The sequence below is a fragment of the Lepus europaeus genome, chromosome 1, assembly GCF_033115175.1.
Source record: "Lepus europaeus isolate LE1 chromosome 1, mLepTim1.pri, whole genome shotgun sequence".
Classification (NCBI taxonomy): domain Eukaryota; kingdom Metazoa; phylum Chordata; class Mammalia; order Lagomorpha; family Leporidae; genus Lepus; species Lepus europaeus.
The window spans coordinates 120003300-120020329 of record NC_084827.1 but is presented as its reverse complement, the minus strand read 5'-3'; positions in this window follow the sequence as shown (position 1 = coordinate 120020329).

Below are 17030 nucleotides of genomic sequence, written 5' to 3'. Positions count from 1 at the left end.
TCATTTTCTGTGCAAGCTGTAGCTATTCACTCTCAGATACTATATGACACACTGGGGAAACAAAAGCTAGTAACACAAGACTTCTCCTTCTAGAAGGTCACTTTCTTCTATCTGAGTGATCAACAAGAGCATCATGTGGTACTGCAACAGAGGCCACTCCAGGGAGCCCAGGAGAGAAGAAGTGCCAAGGAAGGATTCACAGGAAGCTCAGAACTATGGTGTCCAAGCACAAGAATGTATCAAACGCTACTGAAAGGAGAGCTCCAGGCACCTGGGTGAAGATGTGTTTGTGAGTCATTAAATCCATGGCACATCACAATGGAGTTTTATTAGAGGCCTACTCTCAGGGAAAGCCCTAAAAGAATCAATGAATGGTATTTCAAAAGGCATCTAACTAGGCTGGTGCAGCAGCTCAACAGGCTAATCCTCCGCCTTGCGGCGCCGGCACACGGGTTCTAGTCCTGGTCGGGGCGCTAGATTCTGTCCCGGTTGCTCCTCTTCCAGGCCAGCTCTCTGCTGTGGCCCAGGAGTGCAGTGGAGGATGGCCCAAGTGCTTGGGCCCTGCACCCACATGGGAGACCAGGAGAAGCACCTGGCTCCTGCCATCGGATCAGCGCGGTGCGCCAGCCGCGGCGGCCATTGGAGGGTGAACCAACGGCAAAGGAAGACCTTTCTCTCTGTCTTTCTCTCTCACTGTCCACTCTGCCTGTCCAAAGAAAAAAAAGGGCATCTAACTAGAAAACATGGAAAAACTGATTTCATAGCTAGCGATAACAGTCAAGTTTCTTATGCCATGGAGAAAGATTATGTTGGTTCTGAGTAGGCATACTAGTCAGAATAGGCTAGTTATGTTTGTGATTAAAACAACTCAAAAGGGTGGATATTGTGATATAGTGGGTTAAGTCACTGCTTGGGACACCCACGTCCCATATTGGAGTGCCTGGTTTGAGTCCTGGGTACTCTGTACTTCCAATCCAACTTCCTGGTAATGTCTGTCCTGGGAAGTAGTGGATTATGGCCGGCATACTTCAGCCCCTGTCATCCAGGAGACCCTGACTGAGTTCCAGGCTCCTGGCCTGTGGCCTGATCTAGCCCTGGATGTTGTAGGCATTTGGAAAGTGGACCAGCAGATGGAAGATCTCTGTCCCGCCCCACCCCCTCTTGTCTGTCACTCTGCATTTCAAATAAATGAATACATCTTAACAAAATAAAAATATCAGTGGCTTAGACAGGAAATATTTATTTTTTGCCCACCCTTCTTGTCTAATGTGGGTTGGTGTGTGTGTATAGGTGTGGAGGGGGGGGGGGCTTCTGTTTCTCATAATTGTTTAGAGAGCTGAAGTTTCATCATCATAAGGTAGTGACCTGCATCTGCAATCCTTCAGGGTCCAGCAAAGCAGGAGTAGACAAGGAAGCAGTCAAGAACTACCTATGTACTTCACTTCTGTTCTCATTGCATTGGTCGTAAATAATTACATGGCCACGTCTAGGTTCAAGGGGATGGGGAATTATAATCTGTATGTACCCTGAGCAGCTGACTACTGTCTACAACTGCCAGTCTCTTCAGCTCCACCCATGTGTGTTGGAAACAAAAGGGTTGTATGTTTTCAGATATGAAGAAAATACTGACTTTATTACTATTGGCTATTATTCTTTTTAAAATACATTTATTTACGTGAAAGGCAGAATTAGAGAGAGAAATCAAGAGAGAGAGATTAAGAGAGAGATCAAGAGATCTTCTACCCCGTGATTCATTCCCCAAATGGCCATAATGACCAGGGCTGGGCCAGGCTGAAGCCAGGAGCTTTATCTGGGTCTCTCACAAGGGTGCAGGGGCCCAAGCACTTGGGCCATCTTCAGTTGCCTTCCCAGGAACACTAGCAGGGAGCTGCATCAGAAGTGGAGCCGGGACTCTAACTGGTGCCCCTATGGTATACTGGCATTGTGGCAATGGCTTTACCTACTATGCCATATCACCAGCCCAAATAACTTTGAAATTAAGTTGCCAAGGGTATTATTGGCAACATGAATACAAATTCCAAATATCAACTAGTATGGTGGTAATATGGATAAAAAAATTTAATTGAATATATGTGCCCGTGCTGAAAACTTAGGGATTCCAGAGCAAATTCCCCGTGCGAGTTCACTCCATCAAGTGGCTCACTGTGTAAGCCAGCAGTATGAGTGTAGGCGTCTCACCACACTCTGAATAGCAGGTACAGTCATTGGTTTCTTTCTAAATCATCTTCAAAACGTCTCACACTCCAGCCCCATTCCATATGTGCTCAGGAAAAATTTAGGGAAGAGAAAGGATGGAATCCATTGGGGAGGCTTTTGTGTGAGTAAAAAACATCTGATTGAAAAGAGGGGTGCCCTTATTCTTCCTTTTCTCCTTCTTGACTGACACTTCAAGTGGTAAGGGGGCCACCACTCCTTCCTTATCTATACCGTCTGCGGACTAGCATTGTCCAGTGGGCTTTTTTGTCTACACTACTGAATATGGTTGCTACTAGGTACTTATGATTGTTGAACACTTGAAACATAGCTAGTGCAACTGAAGAACTGAATTTTAATTTTGTGGAATTTAAGAACTTAAGTAGCCATGTGGAGATAGGTGTTTGGCAGAATGGTTAAGACATTGCTTGGGATGCCCACAACCCATATCAGAGTGCCTGGGTTCAAGTCCTTGCTTGACTTCTGATTCCAGCTTCCTACTAATGGGCAGCTTGGTAGGCAGCAGTGATGGCTGAAGTACTTCAGTCCCTGCCACTCCCTGGGGAGACACAGATTGAGTTGCAGGTACCTGGCTTTAGCCTGACTCAGACCCAGCTGTTGTGGGTACTTGGAGAGTGAACAAAAGAATGGAAGATCTCTCTCTCTCTCTTTCTGTATCTCTGCCTTTCAAGTAAAAAGAAAAAAAAAATAAAAAACAGAAATTTCTTCACAAATAAAACCCAAAAAACCAAACCAAACCAACAAACAAAACCAAAAAACCTCTGTGAATCCAGGTTATAGGAGGGAGGGAGCCGGCCCTTATTTCTGTCTTCTTGGTATAGGTTTTTTTTTTTTTGCAGATGTTAACTATTTTATCACCCATACGAGAAGTTGTTAAGGATGAGTTGTGCTGCCAACTTGAGGAAGCATTTGGGGCAGACCTGCTGTTATGCCCCCTTCCACGTGCAGACCAGGCTTTCACTGTGAATAGTGAGGTACAGGGGCGAAATGGTGCCCAAAGACATTTTTATGGGAACTTTTATATGAATCTGAAACTTGGTCCTTTTTAAATGGAGGGCTATGACTTTGGGCATGGGAAAAAAAGAGGGAAGTAAATGAACCCAGTGTAGTAAACTTTTAAGGTAGCATCAGCATCTATTTCTCCATAATATATTTGGATATAAAATTTTTATTGTGCTGGAAATTCTTATTAAAAATGCAATGAACTTTAGTTTGTACCTTTGCAGTCCTTCATCTCTCAAATCATTCTTTTGTAAGAAACAATTTCTTTGATGGTAGTTATTTAATGACAGATTGGGTCATTATTGAAAGAAAACGAATGTCAGCAAACATTCACCTGGTGACTCTGTGAGGTGCTGTGCTAACAATGAATGGTGCTTTGGAGCACTGTTTGTTTTTTAGCACAATGAGTTAGCTGTAAAGTCACCATGGGCATGCGTCCTGGAAGCCTATATTCTTTTCTAGCTTGTCTACTGTTCATTTGGGGAAGTATCTACTTTTATTACATGATTGTAAAAATTAATGCTTATATTAAACAACTTAATGAACCGAACTGCTGCAGACTTTGCAGAGCCCAACTGGCCTCCCCTAGATCCTTGGGCAGAGGCCAATACAGTGTGCTTGGGCGAAATGCTCGGATTTTATTTTATTTTATTCTTGGGACTTAGAGGGAAGGCAAGAGGGTGAAGAGAGATAGGGCAGCAAGTATGATTCCAAGGCAATTTTATTTTAAAAAGAATATCTTAACTCTCTGAATTAAAGCTATAATTCACCTTAAATGACCTTGGCGCAAAGGAAGTCATATTCCAAACATAATACCCAACATCAAAAAATTCTTTTCCACCAGGGCATATGTATAAACAGGAAGAATATTTTTCAGTGGGAGGTTAATTGTTGACACCACCATTTTATACTCAAATGCAAGACCACTCCTGGTTCCACTTCCCAGTACATTCCAGAACCCACCTTTATCTCACCCGGACATTATACCAGCATGAGATTCCAATATGCTAATTACTTCTCCAGATCATACCATGGTTCTGATGCTATAAGACAGTGTTAACGGTTTAGTTTTTGAGTTCAGAATAATTGGTAATTGGCGTCATCCTGTGACAAGTTTCCCCTTTTCCTGAGGTCTTTTGACTAATGGCCCTATTGTTGTTGTTGGAGTGGCTCATGCCACATGGCGCCATGACGCAAAACTTGATCTTTGGTAGAAATGCCTTGCACATTTATTCCTTCCAGGAAGCCACAGGGCAACAAAGCGACATTCCAGGTTGGGAACCTGGCCTTTTGCACCATGACCCAACCTGTTCCAGGTGAAAAATGTTAGGTCAAATTAGTTTCATGAGAAAATTTTTATTTGGGTTCCTGTAGTGGTTGTCGGTCCTGGCTGCACATTAATTGATTAATGGATCAATACCCAGGTGGGCCTCACCTGAAACTTGCTAAAAAAAAATGATTTTTAAAGGGACCCATCACATGCCAAACAAATTTACTGTCTTCGAGAGGGTTCGTGGTATTTGTATTTTAAACAAGATTCCAAGATGATCAGAGAAATGTATGTGGTCAATCTCATTTGGAGTACTGAAGGAAAGCTCAGCTAATTTCCTATTTAAAAATGAACTTGGTAATCCTAAAGATGTTTTTAATGGCAGTGACTTCTTTAACTAGTTAATATGTAGATATTATTAAAGATGAGAAGAGATATTTGTCATAAGAAAAGGTTTCCCATTTATCTCAAACCAAACCAAGACTCTGGTCCCATAGAATGATTTCATGTATTACAAATGAAATTTACATTTTCTTTTTTTTTTTTTTAAGATTTATTTATTTATTTGATAGGCAGAGTTACAAGGAGGCAGAGGCAGAGAGGTAGAGGTCTTCCATCTGCTGGTTCACTCCCCAAATGGTTGCAATGGCTGGAGCTGTGCCTATCCAAAGCCAGGAGCCAGGAGCCAGGAGCTTCTTCTGGGTCTTGCATGGGGGTGCAGGGGCCCAAGGACTTGGGCCATCTTCCACTGCTTTCCCAGGCCATAGCAGAGGGCTGGATCAAAAATGGAGCAGCTGGGATGCAAATCTGCCACCCATATGGGATACTGGCACTGCAGGCTGCGGCTTTACCTGCTATGCCACAGCACCAGCCCCTAAATTTACATTTTCAAATGGTACTTTCAGCAGTACCAGCTAGTTGGTGTACTGGAAGAGGAGCTTTAAAAAAAATCAACATGTGGCCGGCGCCGTGGCTTAACAGGCTAATCCTCCGCCTCGCGGCGCCAGCACACCGGGTTCTAGTCCTGGTTGGGGCGCCGGATTCTATCCCAGTTGCCCCTCTTCCAGGCCAGCTCTCTGCTATGGCCTGGGAAGGCAGTGGAGGATGGCCCAAGTCCTTGGGCCCTGCACCCCATGGGAGACCAGGAGAAGCACCTGGCTCCTGGCACCTGGATCAACATGATGCGCCGGCCACAGCGGCCATTGGAGGGTGAACCAATGGCAAAGGAAGACCTTTCTCTCTGTCTCTCTCTCTCACTGTCCACTCTGCCTGTCAAAAAAAAAAAAATCAACATGTAATACTTGTACACTTTTATGGGGTACTATGTAATATTTCAACTGATATAAGAAATAAACTGATGAAGCCAGGCAATTAACATTTCCATTTCTTTATCTTTTCTTGATGGTTATAACCTACCAGCTCCTCTCTTCCAGTTTTCATGCAGTATAAAGTACATTGTTGTGAACTAAAGTTGCCTCACTGTACTATAGAACACTGGAAGTTATTCCTTCTATCTGTGTTTTGGTACCCATTACCCAACCTCTATCCAACCCCCTTCTGATACATTTCCCAGCCTTTGCTATGCTTGTGCTAAGAGGAAGCTTAATACTGATGAAGGAGTGTCTTGAGTCCTTCTTGAACTTGGAGACAATTTGTGATTCTGTCTTCAAACGAAGTGAAAAGGGATTCACTAGTTCACCTGTCCCTCTGTTCAACAGATACTTGAATATCTCCCATATGTTACCCTCTGTGTTAGGTACCTGGGATACCAAATAAAACAAATTGGAGTTCTTTGCCTCAAAGAACTGGTAGGCTAGAACAGATGTTCTCAAAGTGCGATCTTGGAACAGCCCCATCAGCATCCCTGGGAACCTGTTGGAAATGCAGATTCTCATGCCCCACCCAAGACTGACTGAAGCTGATTCACTGCAAAGTTTGTGAGCCACTGGCCTCTAGGAGGAGTGGTCACTTCAGCAGAAAATCTGCACAACAGAAGCTGAAGGATTATTGACCACTTTCTATCACTTCAGCTGAGTGTTTAATAGTTATTTTTCCCCTTCATTTATTTGTAAATATGTTTGTTTTCCTGCATTCTTCTACTTTGGAAGTCGTGGGAAACATATAATTGGGAGACTTATAGGAAAGGAGAAATCAGAAAAAAGAATCTTAAAAATATAGGGGCAGGGCTGACTCTGTGGCGCAGTGGGTTAAAGCCCTGGCCTGCAGTGCTGGCATCCTGTGTGGGCGCTGGATCGAATACCAGCTGTTCCACTTCAGATCCAGCTCCTTGCTAATGTGCCTGGGAAAGTAGGGGAGGATGGCACAAGTCCTTGGGCCCCTGCACCCTTGTGGGAGACCTAGAAGAAGCTCCTGGCTCCTGGTACTTGGCTTTAGATTGGCTTAGCTCCTGCTGTTGTGGCCATTTGGGGAGTAAACCAGCGGATGGAAGACCTCTCTCTCTCTCTCTCTGTGTCTCTACCTCTCTCCGTAACTCTTTCAAACAAACAAAGTAAATCTTTAAAAAAATATAGGGGCAATTGTGCTTGGGTTGGATGATGGATTCTCCTGGGAACCAACCAGACTCTGAGGTCTGCGCCTGTCTCAGCACCGGGCTCTTGTCGTGACAGATAAACCAAGAGTGGATACAGCCAAGCTCGAGTTTCCTCTCCTTTCCTTCTCCTGTTTGCCTTCTCTGAGTTAACAACAGCAGAGAGTAACTCAGATTAAACCCCCTATCTAGATATAAACAACAGCTGATTAAATGGATCCCTTTGCCAGGGGAGATTCAGTTGAGTGCCCATTTTTCATTCAAATGTTGCAGCCTTGAAGAAGTAGCTTCCAGCTCCAAATATATTGAATCACCATTAACCTACTGGAGAAAATAGGAACACAAGCACGCACTTTCTTATTAGATGAACATGGCAGGTTGTCTGATAATGCAAACAATTAAATGGGAGAATTTATTTATAGCTCTCAAAGCATCCTGACAAAATCCCTCCTGTCAGAGGAACACAATTTCTCTCCCTCAAAGCAGCCTGTGTGGGTCCTGAAGTGTGAATCCTTTGGGGTCTGGGATGGGTGCTGGCCTGTTATAGCACATGTTGGTCAGCGTGCTTCGTAAACAGCAAATCACTGAGGTCCTCGCACCCCGAAGGGTGATCCATGACTTGTGGCATACAGAATCATGTGGGCCTTCAATTTGCAGAACCTTAAATTCTGTCCTTTTACCTACTGAATTAGAAGCTGCATTTTCAAAGACATCCAGGTGATATGAGTACATATTAGAGTTTGATAAGCACTACTCTGGCAGTGATTCTCAAACTTTAGTATGGATCAGAAACTCTTGGTAGGCTTATTAAAGTGCAGATGCTCAGACCAGCACTGTGGTGTAGAGGGTAAAGCCACCACAGGCAGTGCCGGCACCCCACATGGGCGCCGGTTGGTGCCCCAGCTGCTCCACTTCCGATCCAGTTCCCTTTTAATAGGCTGGGAAAGCAGGGGAAGATGGCCCAAGTCCTTGTGCCCCTGCCACACAGATGGGAGATCTGGAAGAAGCTCCTGGCTTCAGCCTGGCCCAGCCCTGGCCGTTGCAGCCATCTGGAGGGTGAACCAGCAGATGAAAAATCTCTCTCCCTCTCTCTCTCTGCCACTCTTTCAAATAAATAAATAAATCCTTAAAAATGTAGATTGCAGAATCATGTCGTTAGGGATCTGGATTCAGTAAGTTTGGATGAGTTCTGAGGATTTATATTTTTCATTAGTTTCCAGGTGCTGCTACTGCTGCTGAGCAGAGACTACAGTGATAACCACTGCTGTAAGACAGTGCTGTGTCATGGAGTTATGATGGCAGCCATATATGTAGATTAAAATTTAAAATCTCTTAAATTTATTTGACAGGGAAGAAGGGAGAGAGAGTGCTCCCATCTGCTGGGTATTCCCCAAATGTCCACAACAACTGGGGTTGGGCCGGGGCCAAAGCCAGGAGTTGGGAACTCAGTCTGCATCACCAATGTGGGTGGGAGACACCCAAGTACTTGAGCCATCACCACTGCCTCCCATGGTCTGCATTAATGGGAAACTTGAGTCAGGAGCCAGAGATAAGTATTTTTTAATTATTTATATATTTTTAAAGATTTATTTTATTTATTTGAAAGACAGAGTTACAGAGAGAGGTAGAGATAGAGGTCTTCCATCCACTGGTTCACTCCCCAGGTGGCCAAAATGGCTGGAGCTGCGCTGATCCGACACCAGGAGCCAGGAGCTTCTGGGTCTCTCACGCGGGTGCAGGGCCCCAAGAACTTGGGCCATCTTCTACTGCTTTCCCAGGCCATAGCAGAGAGCTGGATGGGAAGAGGAACAGCTGGGACTCCAACCGGCGCTCATATGGGATGCTGGTGTTTCAGGCCAAGGCTTTATTTAACCCACTGTGCCACAGCACTGGCCCCCAGAGATGAGTATTGAACCCATTCACTCCAACGTGGGGTACAGATGTCTTAGCTGCTGCTAAATGCCACCCACATATGTAATTAGAAATTTTCTAGTTGCTACATTTTTAAAGTAAAAAGTGATATTATTTTTTAGTATTTTAAAAAAATTTTACCCAGTTATCCAAAATGTTATGTCAACATCTAATCAATATAAACATGAGTAATGGAATGCATTATGTTCTGCGTTGAGTAGTAAATCTTTAAAATCTATAGCACATATCCTTTTGGATCAGCTGTATTTGAAATGCTCAATAGCCAAAAGTGGTTGGGTAAGGCTACTTAACAAAACTGTTTCTAAATGTTACTTCCAGGGCTTGTTACTGTTTGCGAAACTTTCAAGGGCCTGCAAAGAGTGAGCAAAACAAAGCTAAATTCACTCAGTTTAAATGACTCCCCTGTATTGGGAGACTACGTCCTAGCTTCCTTTTTGAAATGGCTTCTTTGCAAAGCAGTGATTTCCGAAGCTTGGTTCCTGAGACTAGAAGCGTCAGTATCATGTTGACCTTGTGAGCAAAGCACATTCCCTGGCCCTAACTCAGGCCTTCTCAATCAGAAGCTCTGCAGGTGGAGCCTGGCCATCTGGGGGCTCCACAAGCCTTCCAGGTGATTCTGAGAACTGCGTGAGTGAAATGATGGAGATCAAATAAGTAGCAGGTTTTAATGATGTTTTTTATAACTGTAATTGGCAAAATAAGAAATTGGCAACTTTATGCTAGTCCCTCAATTAAATTTTTTTTTTTTTTTAATTTTTGGTTTAAGGCATCTGAAAGCTAGTAAAGCAATGTAGTGGAGGCTAGTTAAATAATACTCTGTGCTGTTGTGGGTAAAATACAGTATAAAATATAGAGAAAGCTCAGGAAAATGAATGTATATATAAGAACACAAATAAATCCCAGGAAGTCTACATTTGGTTCTCATTAGTAACACCTTTATGCAGTTACTACTGGAAAATGAATACACTTACTGAACAACACCTACTAAGAAAGCTCAAGTTTCCTATGCAAAATAGTGAAAATGAGTCAGAAGAAAAATCCCATAAATATTGTTGGGCTCATTCTCCAGTCAGCATTTGGATTTTATTGCTACAAAAGCTGTTCTACAGCAATTATAATATCTGGTCCTTAAAAAATAAGGAGCCCAAATCCTTGTGGCATTGTATATTTGCTTTCAGAAATCTTACTAAATAAGGCATGAAGTCAGCATATTCTGTTTGGTTCCTGTAGCCAATGACCAGGGTGTAGGGGGAGGGTGGTGGAGTGAGCAATGGCAGTGGCTGAGCAAATACTGAGATAAAGTACAGGAGATGAAATATGAAATTATATAAAGAATTAACCATGAATGCCTGGCTGGACAAGCGTTACCCAAATAAATCTAATTCCATAAAGAAATATGTGTGTGCCCTGGGGAGCCTGGGGACCCAGAACCCAGGCCCTGGTTCAGTTTCTGTTTCCATGTGTGACGTTAGTCATTCTATTCTACAGCTCCATTCTTCTCAACAGATATGAATTGAAAAGCAGAATATGTCAAGACTGTTGTAAGGCTGGTGATTCATGAACCAATGGTCTTAAATTTTTTCAGATTCCTGCAGGGGAAAAAAAAATGGGCTTAAGAAGTCCAAAGCATTATTATTTCCCTTTTTACCAGAAGTTCCTGTTAGGCCTAATACAGAGGAAATTCAGGGATATAAAGAAAAAAGATGTGATTAAAAACAACCATCTCTATTGTTCTGTGTGAGTAAGGTTACCTTGCTCTACTAAATGCCCAAATTAGCAACCTTCTCCTTTGTCTTTTGGGGACCACACAGGCCTCCAGGTTCAGTGGCTGTTTTTTTCCCTCTGAGTCCTCAAGCTGGAGCCCACTGAATCCTTACTCATTTGGAGATTCTAAAGCTGTGCAATCCAGTAAGATAGTCACCAGCCAGCCACATGTGACAGGTGAGCACTTGAAATGTGGCTAGTCTGGATTGATAGGAGCTGGAGTTTGAAAATGTAGTATTTGAAAAGAAGGTAGAATGTCACAATAATTTAAAAAATATTGATCATATGTTGGAATATAGCTACTAGAAAGTATAACATTACATACCTACATGTATTTGGTTTACAATATGTTTCTATCGAACAGCACTGCTCCAGAGTGGTATCCCTTGAATATTATAAATGCCATTAACAATAAAATGGATATGATATAATTTTCTGCTGTGCTTTGAGTGACTCTGAAATCTTCCACTGCTTACTTAAAGCCTATTGCTAAATAAACAGGATTGTGCATAAAAATGTTTTTTAAAATGTTACCATAGAATCCCAAGTTTTGCAACCCCCTTTTACAAGTACTGAAAAAAGAAATTATTATTGTAATTGAGGAGTAGAAAGTTTCGCCTGAAAAATTTAGAAAATCAAGGGAAATGTTAAATTTTTTCTTTTTGGGTTGTAAAACACCATCTATAAAGCCATTTTTATACAAATTAAAAACAAGTTTACAAAAGGAAAAAGGAACAGAAAAAGAATAACTTAAAAATGTCCCCAAAAGAGAAAAATGTAAAAGGAGACAATGAAACATGTTCCACAGTAAAGGGTTCTTTTTCTTAGTTTTTAATACAAAATGTAAGCAAAGGATGCACCTACATAAAACAGAGCTCAGGAGCAGAGGCGCAGTCCTCAGAATCCTTCAAGGAAAGCCAAGCAGGAGTTTGCTCTTTCCTTTGTCTATGTGGATACCTACAGAGACTGGGATATGTACAAATTAAGTATCACAAAAGACCATCACACAATTCTCCCAGTGCATGCTACAGCTGTAATGCTGTTAAATATTTTTAATCTTATTTTTTAATTGTAGAATATATGAAGTATAGGAAAGAATTCATGGAAAGACATGCATACAGTCTAAACAAAAGGAAAATTTCTTTGTGTCTAGTACCTAGACTGGAATTGAACATTGCAAAGCCCAGGGGTCCCTTTGTGTACCTCTACTCATGATTCTGCACTTGTTAATTCCTTGGTTGCTGTTCTTTATGGTTAGTATCAGTTTATGTGTTGTTAATCACTGTTTAGTCTGGACTGTTTTTAAACTTTACATAAATGAGAACATACTTCACATACTCTTCTGTGACGTACTTCTTTTCGTTCAACATTTTATCTTTGAGATCCATTCACGTCAATGTTTGTAGTTGTAGTCCATGAATTCTTATTGCTCTATGGTTTTCTTTTCCTTTTTTTCCTATGGTTTTCATTATGAAAATATAACACAGCTTACTGATCTGTCCTGATGAATATTTTTTGGTTGCTTTCCAGTTTTCTGTCTTATACACAATGCTGTTCTACAGGTCCTTCTATGTGTCTCCTGATACCTAAATACAAGAATTTTGCAGGATATATTCTGAGGAATGAGAACATTGCAGCACAGAGTATATGCAAGTTGAGTTTTACGAGGCAGAGGCAAGCTGTTTCCCAAAAGTGCCAGGCTGATTTCCATCCGCACCAGTGCAGGATGTGCATTCTTCCTGCTTCTCAGCTATAAGCAGTCAGTTTCATCTTAAGTCAGGTGGTTTTGGAATGGCCTTTCATGGATTTAATTTCCCTGATTTGCCTGCCTTAAGTTTGTACATCTTTTGTTTGTTTTATGCTTTTTATGCCTCATTTTTCTATTTGGTTGTTTGTCATTCCTGCTTATTTGCAGAAATTTTAAAACATCTTGGATTCTAATACACTGTTGAAATCACCTTCTCTCTGTTTAAGCTTTCCTTTTTTACTTTTTATATTACTTTTAATCAACAGAAGACATTACTTTTAAGGTAGCTATGATTTTCCTCTATAATTTGAACATTTCATGTCTGGTGTAAGAATGTCTCTGGTTTGAAATTGCGGCTTATTATATTGTGTTCTGAAAGTTTTATGTTCTACTCCTTCACATGTCACTCTTTTTTACCTGGAACTGATTTTTGTTTATTTTGTTAGGTATGACTGTAATGTAATTCTCTAACATTGAAACAAATTGTTCCAGTACTGTTTATTGAAAAACAAATGCCCCGTTCTTTCCTGAATCTGCAAGAGTACCTCTGTCATATGTTAACTGGTAGTTAATGTGTGTATTTGTTTTTGTATTTTCTGTGCTGTACCACTGGTTTCTTCAAAATATGTATCACATTGTATATCTCTTCCCGATTAAGGTCTTTTAAGATATCTTTCAATAAATTTCACTCCTTAAAGTCTTACATATTTTTTGTTAGATTTATTCTTGTGCATATTATATTTTTGATGCTATAGTAAATATTTTACATTTTTCTGCTAATTACTGATACATAGAAACACAATGGATTTTACATAATGATATTTTATTAGCATATTTATGAGCTTTACATTTTAATGATTTATCTTCAAGGGAAATTATATTTTTGGATAATGATAGAGTTGTCCTTTCTTTCTGCAGATTTAGATATTTTATTTCTTTTTATTATTTCTTTGCACTGTATTGGATCTCCAGTTTAATTATGCATAGAACTGGGGATGGCAGATAAACTTATTCCTGACCTTTAAATGGAGTGTTTTCAAAATCTAAACATTGAGTAAGATGTTTGAAACTTGTAGGGCAGATATCTAGTATGAGTAAGAAAGTTCATTTTAATTCATAGTTGATTAAGGATTTTTACTGTAAAGGAATGTTGGGGTTTATCAAATGGTTTTATGCCTTTGTTGATAAATCATATGATTTTCTTTTTCAATATTTTATGTCATCACTTACTTATTTTTCTTTCTTTAATTCATTTTTGTTCCTGAATAAACCCACTTGGCCGTAATATGTGTGTGTGTATGTGTCTATGTATTTAATACTTTGGAAGATTTAATTTGTTAGTGTTTTATTAGGGATTTTTGCATTCATGTTTGTAAGTAAGATTGAGCTGTAAATTCCTCTTTGTAAATGTCATTGATGAATATTGGTATCAAGGTTATACTAAAAAACCAAATTGAGTAGTGTCTTTTTCCTTATAATCTGATGTAATTTATTTAAAACAAATTATGTTTCTCTTGAATGGTTAGTATAAGTTAATAGTAAAATCTCCTAGGCCTAGTTTTTCCTTTGGAGAAAGACTGTAAATCAGTGACTATGTTTCTTAGATGGTCGTTGGGCCATTCAGTTTTTCCTTTCTTCTTGATTTAGTTTAGCTGTCTGTTGGTTTACTTCCCAAATTGCCAAAGTGGCCAGGGCTGGGCCAGGCCAAAGCCAGGATCTTCTTCTTTGTCTCCCATGTGGGTGCAGGGGCTCAAGCACTTGGGCCATCCTCTACTGCCTTTCCAGGTCATTAGCAGGGAGCTGGATCAGAAGTGGAGCAGCTGAGACTTAACACTCACCGGTATAGGATGCCAGTGCTGCAGGCGGCAGCCTTACCTGCTATACCACAGTGCTGGCCCTAATCTGCTAAGTTTTTAAATTTATTAACAGATGCTCACCCATCTCCTAATTATTGTGTGCCTCATCTTCATTTGTATTCCCTTTTGATTTCATACATTTACATAATAGTTTCATTTCATATATATACTATTTTAATTTTTGGGTCATGTGTTTTGTTTCTTAATGTTGTCAGTTTTGTAAATTTTACTGGCTTTCTCAGAGGACTGACTTCTGGTTACATCTTTGATTTTCTACTCCATTCATATTTAAAAAATTTTTAAATTAATTTTTATTTGAGAAAGAGAGAGAGAGAGAGAGGGATCTTCCACCTGGCTCTCTTCAAATGCCTGCATAGCTGGGGCTGGGCCAAGGAGCCAGAGTATTGATACAGATCTTTCAGATGAGTGGCAGGAACCCAACTACTTGAGCCATCACTTGGCTGACTTCCAGGTTTAGCATCAGCAGGAAGCTGGAATCAGAAGAGGGGCTGGGACTTGAACTTGGCACTTTGATTTGGGATGTGGGAATCTTAACCACGAGGCCAACTGCCTGCCATATGTGTTTAGTTTTTTGAAGAACAACACTTTGCTAAATGTTTCTATAGTGGCTATATCATTTTACATTTCTACCAACCATGTATGAGGATTCTTCACATCCCTTTTCAATGCTTATTTCCAGTCTTCTAAAATTGAAGTTACCTAATAGGTATGAAGTGGTATTTCACTGTGCTTTTGATTGTATTTTCCTTTTTTGGCCCTACCATCCAGATTTATTTATTTATTTTTTTGTGAATTATTTTGTTTTAATTTTTAATTAGTTTTTAAAAGATTCAATATGGTTTGTAGATACAATTTTAAGAACATAATAATATTCCCTTCCTCCCTCCCCTGCTTTCCCTCCCATCCTCCTTCTTATTTTCTTTTTTAGTTTTTGAGATAACATTTTAAATTTATATTACAGTAAAAATGGCTTAATACTTCACCTAATAAGTTTAACAAGTAAAAGGCTAAAGGACCCTCGTTAAGTGGGACTATAGACAACAATTATAAACAATAACTGAACGGAAAAATGACCATTTCATCCACATACAGTGCATTTCAAAGTAATCACAGGTCATTAGAACTATAGTATAACATTCTTAACCATTGGTTTGACAAAGGTTTAAAGCAAAATTTCGTGAAACTATATTTGCAGCAATACTAATACACACTGGGGTTTCTTTCTTTCTTTTTGTCTTTTTAGCTTGATTGTATTTGCCCAGTGACTACTGATGGCTAACTATCTTTTCATGTGCTTATTGGCCATTTTTATATCTTCTTTGGAGAAATAGCTACTCAAATCCTTCATCCATTTTTAAAAATTGAGTTGTCCTTTTTGCTATTGAGTTATAGGAGTTTGTCGGCTATTAAGACCTTACGAGATTTATGACTTCTAAATATTTTCTTTCATTATGTAGATTATTTCCCCTTTTCTTGATAATGATCTTTGATACACAAAATTTTAAAAATTTTTATGAAACCCAATTTATGTATTGTTTTTAGTGCTGAATTGCTTTTTGACTTTCCGTCTTATTTCTTTCACCTTCTAGTATACTAATTATCTTTATTATGCTTTGTTTTATCAGCTATTCAATCTATCAACTGAGTGTTCCATTTCAATTGCTGTTTTTGGTTTCTGGGATTAAACACGTTTTTAATGTTCTGCATCTCCTTCCTTCAAGCATCCTTTGTTTCTGCTGGCTCTCACTTAAGGCCTTGATTCGTTGAGTGTTTACCGCTTTTGACTCTTGAGTTGTTTACTTTTTCTGGAAGATTGTTCCATGGAGATTCTGTGTCCTGGAATGAAAGAAGCTTTTTCTACAACAGATTTGTATTTACTTTTGTGAGTTACCTGGGGCGTTACAGTCTAGGACTGCTTTACATAATATTGACTTCAGGCTATTTTGTTTATTTTAGACTGCTTCAGAAGTGTGAATTTGTGTGCAAACTTGTATAAGGGCCAGTTTGTGGTTGCAAATTCTCAGGATATAATTTTTCCCCACTCTATCTGTGCCAAGTTTTGAGTCTGTGAGTGTTCCTTGCAATTTCCAAGGGGGTGAAAGTGAGTAGTTTGTTTTAGTTCCCTTGTTCGGTAAGTGTGTACTTTTGGGTCCCAGTTTTATGAGGGTTTTAATTTAGGATACTCCTACTTGGGTGGTCCTTGAGCCTTATCTTTTGTCTACAAAGCATGAAAATCTATGTTTAAGTTCACTGGGTTCAGCAAACACCTTGAGAGTAGAGCTGATTCAGCACTGCCTTCCCAGGTATTCCTTATTCTTGCTTTCTTATGGATGCATTCAAGATGTTTTTACATTTTATCCAGTATTTTCAGTCGTTAGCAGAGAGGGTTGGTCCTAATACTTGTAGTCTGCTACATTGTCAGAAACTCACTACAGTTTTTGAACTAGGATTATCCTGATGAATCATCACTGTCAGTAAAGAATTGCTCATCAATTGTGGGTTTGTGATGGGGTTTTATTTATTTATTTATTTAGACAGGCAGAGTGAATAGTGAGAGAGAGAGACAGAGAGAAAGGTCTTCCTTTGCCGTTGGTTCACCCTCCAATGGCTGCTGCGGCCGGCGCACCGCGCTGATCTGAAGGCAGGAGCCAGGTG